This window comes from Nothobranchius furzeri, chromosome 14, assembly GCF_043380555.1.
Source record: "Nothobranchius furzeri strain GRZ-AD chromosome 14, NfurGRZ-RIMD1, whole genome shotgun sequence".
Taxonomy (NCBI): domain Eukaryota; kingdom Metazoa; phylum Chordata; class Actinopteri; order Cyprinodontiformes; family Nothobranchiidae; genus Nothobranchius; species Nothobranchius furzeri.
The window spans coordinates 58,107,482-58,114,468 of NC_091754.1; the positions used below are offsets into that span (position 1 = coordinate 58,107,482).

At 40.5% G+C, this 6,987-nt stretch overlaps 1 long non-coding RNA gene across 3 annotated transcripts; it reads right to left on the bottom strand.

Moving 5' to 3' along the window:
- Positions 1-1,698: 1,698 nt before the first annotated feature.
- Positions 1,699-3,590, bottom strand: LOC107380980 (uncharacterized). 3 transcript variants are annotated; one of them, XR_011516253.1, is made up of 8 exons: positions 3,482-3,590; positions 2,960-3,048; positions 2,740-2,822; positions 2,520-2,611; positions 2,338-2,427; positions 2,139-2,260; positions 1,994-2,066; positions 1,699-1,875 (listed from the first exon to the last, which is right to left on the bottom strand). It is a non-coding gene; the product is annotated as an uncharacterized lncRNA (long non-coding RNA). The 3 variants fall into 3 exon arrangements; XR_008563751.2 differs by having other exon boundaries at positions 2,338-2,611; XR_008563750.2 differs by having other exon boundaries at positions 1,699-1,918; positions 2,338-2,611.
- Between the last annotated feature and the right edge of the window lie 3,397 nt (positions 3,591-6,987).

The following is a 6,987-nucleotide window of genomic DNA, read 5'->3' on the forward strand; positions in this document are numbered from 1 at the left end:
CATGCAAACCATTGTACTTACAATTTTAATATGGCACCAGGCATACCAGGCCCTGTGATACAAGCTCTTATGCCTCTGAATGACTGGTGTCAGAGCTTGGTCCAAATTGCAGACGTTGTACCGGTCTGTTGTGGTGAAGAGAGCTGAGCAGGAATAGCCTGGCAAGCCAGACTAAATAAATGTACGCTCCATTGACGGCTCTCGGTTGTGGGGCGGGTTCTACCGTTGTCTTTCAAATGATCTCCGCATTCCACTGGACAATGAATGTGACATACGATCGTTTCACTCTGTTGCATCATCCCACCCACCAGGCACATAGAGTGCCCTGATTGGCCCACAAAGCGGATAAAGCTCTGTAATTTGTTCACTAAGCAGATAGAGCACTATGATTGGCCCACCATTATGGACCAATCACAGCTCTTTATGTTTGAAACCCCTCTAGAGAGCTGTGATTGGCTAGCCAGAGTCCTGATAGGAGATGTGGAGGTTCCAATGGAGCGTGCCTAGACCAAACTTTGCAAAGCAAGAATTTGGTCTAGTACACTAGGCTAGAGCAGGAAGACACAGCTATCGATTTACCGGTCATCTACATTCCAAACGCTATGGCCACGAGCTTGGGGTAGTGACTGAAAAAACAAGATCACGGATCCAAGCAGCCAAATTTAGTTTTCTCCACAGGGTGTCTGGGCTCTCCTGTAGAGATATGGTGAGAAGCTTGGTTATCCAGGTGGAGCTCGAAGTACATTCACTGCTCTTGGAAGAGCAGCGGACCTGGCTAATGGTACTTAGTTAGGATGCCTCTCTGGTGAGGTTTTCTGGGCCCATCTAACCGGGAGGAGACCTAACGAAAGACACAGGACACAGTGGAGGGACTATGTTTCTTGACAGGCCAGGGAACGCCTTGGGATTCCCCCAGAGGAGCTGGCCCAAGTGCTTAGGCTTAGCCAGAGCCAACCCAACAGAACCAGCTCTGAATGGTAAGCAGCCGTTAGCCATAGCATTAGATTAGCTACAGGGTTTGGCTCCACGGCCTTACAGAGCTGTTATCAATCATGTGTTAGAGGTTTATCTGCTTCAGCACACGTTATTTTAATCAGCAACAAATAGCTGAGCTGCTGAACAGCTAATCTAACATGTTAAAGCAGGAAAACCACTGAAACGCGTCGATAGCAGCTCTCCAGGACACGGCCACCTACCCTGGGCTAAAGTTACTATCTGCAGCAGAGATAGTTATAAAAGTACCCCACGGGAAAATTCTGTAATGTGTCCATTTATGTTACACAATCACAAACATCTACCTAAAATTGCCCTGATTTCATTATTTACTGATACCAGCTGCTCTCTTGGTCGTAGGTGATCCTCTGGTGTCTGCAGCTGGTCTCCTCTGCTGGTGTCGTCAGGATCAGGAGCTTCCAGAAGAATGTGCCTTTGAATGATTCCTTCCTCCACTAAACAAGTTATTTGTTATATTATTTAAATAAATCTCAATTTCTATATTTCCTGTTTTTGTTCATGTCCATAAATATTTAAACACACTTGAGTTTAAAACAAGCTTTAACATTGAGGTGTTAGTTTAATTCATCACAATAGAGCTAGTTAAACATGCAACAATGTGATAATTTAATTAATGTAATTTATAAATATCCATTAAAATATCAAAACTGGAATCAAAATGAGACATTTGGCAGCACCAAAAACTTGTCAAACACAATATTTATTATAATAATTGTAGGCAGACAGGAGACAGAACTGATGGAGGTTCTCAGTCATCGAAGGATGGCTGAAGGCTTTCCAGGAACAGGAGATGTGGTGTTGTCTCTTCTCTATTCTGCCAGATGAGCTGATAGGTTACAGGTGTGTGAGGACATCCTCATGCTGTCATAACCAGATGACAGGAGTTATCAGGTGATCAGCCAGGCTAATGATGAGATGCAGAAAGAAAACAAATCCAGGACAGTGTACAGTAATAACAATAATATGTGGTGTTGCTCACCTTATGTGCTCTTATAGAGTATTAACGTGTGCCTGCCTCATGGTGTAGAGTCCATATTTTGCTGAGTGTCCTGCTATAATGCAGGTTATTAGTTAAGTTACTTGTGATAGCAAAGAACAAAATATTTAATGTAAAAGTTATTTACCAGGTGAATCAGCTCACACGTCACCGCCAAGTGTCAGAGGACCAGAATCAGTCGCCTCCTTCATGATGTCATGATGTAATCTAGCTCCAAGCTCACAGCAGCAACACACGTGTAGCAATAAGCTATGAAATGAAAACATAGTTAATGTTAAAACTCAAAGGCTGTAATGAAGATTACATGATGATTAAAAACAACTCACCTTTACTACACCTGCAAGGCTTCATGTTAGTCTGGACCATTTGTAGCTGCAACAATCAGTCTGACAGCAGATTACTTGGGTTCATTTAGCCTGAAAAAATTAATATAACATCACAGTGTTGTGGGAGGTCGCTTCCAGAGATGATGACAAACATGTGGAAAGCAGAGCAAGGATGGAGCTACAGGTTTTTCTGTTAGATCAGGAGGCCCTCAGGTAAACCGGGATGTTAGGGTGAGTCTGCGAAGCTACTCCTCTCCAGTGGTGACCAGCCAGGCTGAGATGTAAGGAAAAAAACAGAATACAGAGTACAATTTTATTATTTATAATATTGTTTACCTAGAACAGTTCATATAGCTTGTCCTGTCATCCAGATGGAAGCTGCTCAGAAGCTCTCCACCACACCTGGGTCTGTTCAGGAGTGTAGAAGCTGCTCTGGGTGGAATTCCCATCACGGTCCCAGTGTCAGACACACTGCTGCTGGGAGGCTATGTGAAATATAAAGAAACAGCAAATATATTTGTAGTTGTTTTTAAGAGCAGCAACACACGTGTAACAATAAGCTAAAATAATTACATGTTAAAACTAGAAGGTAAAGAGAGACACATGGTTAAAAATAACTCACCTACAAGACTTCTAGCCTGTACCGGTGCAGGCGGAGGGCTGGTGGAGGACTACATCAGTCTGACAGCAGATTTATTGGGCAGATTTAGCCTAAAAATAATAATAACATCACCTTGTTGTGGGAGTTTAGTAACTTAGATTGTGTACAAAACAGTCTAATATATGTGCTTTATAACATGGCTGGTGAGTGATCGGACTGCTCTCAGAGCTAACTCAGGGTCCAGAATCAGACATGTTCTAATGAGAACCGGACTCAGCACCAGTTCAGAACCGGGTCAGCTTTTTAGCAGAAGGAGGAGCTACTCGTCAGTGTCCCTCCTGCTCTGCATCAGCGCTGATATTACTGGAACCAGTCTGTGACATTATAACATAACACTCGCTTCGAGCCTGTGGCAGTGTGGGCTGATTGTCTAAATTACGTGAACCACGTCTCTCTTACTTTGCATTTATAAATATAGCTGCAAAATTACAGGTAGGGAAAGATCTTTAGAAGCTATGAAAAGTAATTATTTAGCTTACTCACCTCAAATTGGGCCCAAAATCTCCGTTATGAGGAAGAAGTAGTTGACGGGATCCACTGGTGTCAAGCCAGCCTCCAGTTTATTGTCGCTTCCCCGTCTATTCAAGGTATTACGGGAAGGGATGTGGATACCGGATTTCAAAATAAAATTCAACTTCGAGTGAATTATCAGATATTTTAAGAACATAATAACAAATAATTTAGGCTTGTTCACTATTAGCTCCCTGTCAACATCAAGGCCATCTTATTTTAAATTTCAAAGTAAAAGCCCTTTGAAGTTTCATTTTTCAACTTCTCTTTCAATGACTTAAGAATGCTCGTAAAAGCAAAAGTCATATTTCCATAGAGTAGTTTCATTTTGTATCAACACTATCCAACCACAACAATTTGAAATTTCCCATATTTGACCGACTCTTTTAACAATTTCAAAAAGCTTTAAAATGGAAAATTGCTGTTTCCACAGGGCAATTCCACTTTAGATCAACAGTATACAACCCCACAGTGATACCATATCAATATCAAGTTATTCTGATGTTGCCTTCCAAAATAAAGGCCTTTTAAAATTGCCCATATACAACCAAACTTTCAGTGAATTCAAAATGCTCTAAAATGGAAAATTGCTGTTTCCACAGGGTAATTTCACTTTTGATCAACAGTATACAACCCCACAGTGATACCTTATCAATATCAAGTTGTTATGATGTTGCGTTTCAAAATAAAGGCCTTTTTAAATTGTCCATAATTGACCTACCTTTAATGATTTCAAAATGCTCTAAAATGGAAAGTTGCTGTTTCCACAGGGTAATGCCACTTTAGATCAACAGTATACAACCCCACAGTGATACCATATCAATATCAAGTTATTCTGATGTTGCCTTCCAAAATAAAGGCCTTTTAAAACTGCCCAAATACGACCAAACTTTCAGTGAATTCAAAATGCTCTAAAATGGAAAATTGCTGTTTCCACAGGGTAATTTCACTTTTGATCAACAGTATACAACCCCACAGTGATACCATATGAATATCAAGTCATTCTGATGTTGCGTTTCAAAATAAAGGCCTTTTAAAATTGCCCATAATTGACCTACCTTTAACGATTTCAAAATGCTCTAAAATGGAAAATTGCTGTTTCCACAGGGTAATGCCACTTTAGATCAACAGTATACAACCCCACAGTGATACCATATCAATATCAAGTTATTCCGATGTTGCCTTCCAAAATAAAGGCCTTTTAAAACTGCCCATATACGACCAAACTTTCAGTGAATTCAAAATGCTCTAAAATGGAAAATTGCTGTTTCCACAGGGTAATTTCACTTTTGATCAACAGTATACAACCCCACAGTGATACCATATGAATATCAAGTCATTCTGATGTTGCGTTTCAAAATAAAGGCCTTTTTAAATTGTCCATAATTGACCTACCTTTAATGATTTCAAAATGCTCTAAAATGGAAAGTTGCTGTTTCCACAGGGTAATGCTACTTTCGATCAACAGTATACAACCCCACAGTGATACCATATCAATATCAAGTTATTCTGATGTTGCCTTCCAAAATAAAGGCCTTTTAAAACTGCCCATATACGACCAAACTTTCAGTGAATTCAAAATGCTCTAAAATGGAAAATTGCTGTTTCCACAGGGTAATTTCACTTTTGATCAACAGTATACAACCCCACAGTGATACCATATGAATATCAAGTCATTCTGATGTTGCGTGTGTAGCAAAATTTCAACTTTGTCCGACACATCGGGCGGGCGGCACCGCCGCAGCCGTGGCGAGGACTCCCCCGCTGCCGCCGGCAACGCGTCGGTGTTTCCTTGTTTAATAAATCAAAACCTCAGAGTGCCTTAGATCACCGGATCTTCTTCATATTCTACAATTTATTTGATGCTGAAGAGCACCTGAGAGTGAGACATGTTTTTTTTTTTTCAAATATTCCCCATGGATGCACTCACTTCCACCTGTTTTTGATCATTTTATTCATGTTTTCATAGAACAGATTAAAAACAGATCAATAAAATAAAAAGTCCAGTAACATTAAAAATAATGAAAAGCATCACTGCACATGGCTGAGGAATATTGAATGTGAAAGTGGTGCTGTTCTTAATTCATGCATCAGAGGGTTAAGTTGCTTTGTGTGTGTGTGTGTGTGTGTGTGTGTGTGTGTGTGTGTGTGTGTGTGTGTGTGTGTGTGTGTTTATTTTCTCACAGAAGAAGAACCCAACACCAGCAGACTCAGTGCTCCAATCCAGCAGCCTGAAGAGACACCATCATCAGCTTCAACAGATGTCTGTGAACATGTAGGAGCTGCTGGCCCCATGGATCCTGCTGACTGGCCACAGCAGTTGAACAAAATGGAAAGTAGAACTTTCTTTACGATGACACTTTGATATTTGAGTTTTGCTTTTGATTGCACAGTTTAATGTTGCTTTTGATTTTGCATCCCCCCCCCCCCCCCAATGACATTTGCACAACATTTTGAGTTGTTGGTTATTGTAATATTCTCAGGTTACTTATCTTTCAAGCTCATATTTATTCTTCAGGCTGTTGACTTTAAAGAGTTGCTGTGTGAATATTTAAAATAAAAAATTGTAACTAAGGAATAACTGTGGAGTTGCTTTTTCCAATGTGCGGTGGGTGGGTGGACTTGGGTTTGGGTGAGAGGCGTGCGGGCACGGGGGGGGGGGGGGGCAAATGGGCACTCTCGCCTTGGGCACCAGATTACCTAGAGCCGGACCTGGGCAGCACACTTTTAAAATTATTGCTCACTATAGTGAATAGATGAATGTTCTGTTTTTCAGGGATTTTGAAATCAAGAATAAATTGAAAACTATTCTACTGCTTTTATTAAGTAATGAAATTTTTTGTGTGAAGAATCGTGATGCATTTCAGACTCAAATCGAATCGTTAGGCAGATAATCGGAATCGTATCGAATCGTGAGGTAGGTAGAGATGCACACCACTAACACACACACACACACACACACACATATATATATACAAAAAAAAAATATATATATATATATAGTCTGATCATCACAATAGGCAATTTACAAAAACAAAAATAAAAATGCACTGAATAAATTTTTTTTTTCTATTTGAAGGTCTTGCATCATTTCATTAGCCTCAAGTAAGAATCACCTGACACGTAACACATTTAAATCCTAGAAAATATTTTATTGGATTATAATCTTGGAGTTTTCTGCTGTAACATATTTTCACCTCCGTCTTTCATGTTTAGGCTAAATTTGATTTCCCATGTCTATAATCATCCCTCTCAACCCGTGTGCAATTCATGTCTCTAACGGACGTTTGAACGTCCCTCCCTGTCATTACATGTTGTATAAATGCCAGTTTCTTACTGAGGAAGCTCTGACTCAGCCTCACTGGTTGCTCCCTGGAAATGCGACTCCCATCCTGCCAACCACACGCAGCCTCCCACCCGTCTGTGTAATATAGACCCCCTATTTATAGAGCTGGCTAGGCTTGTAACCCTGTGGTCGT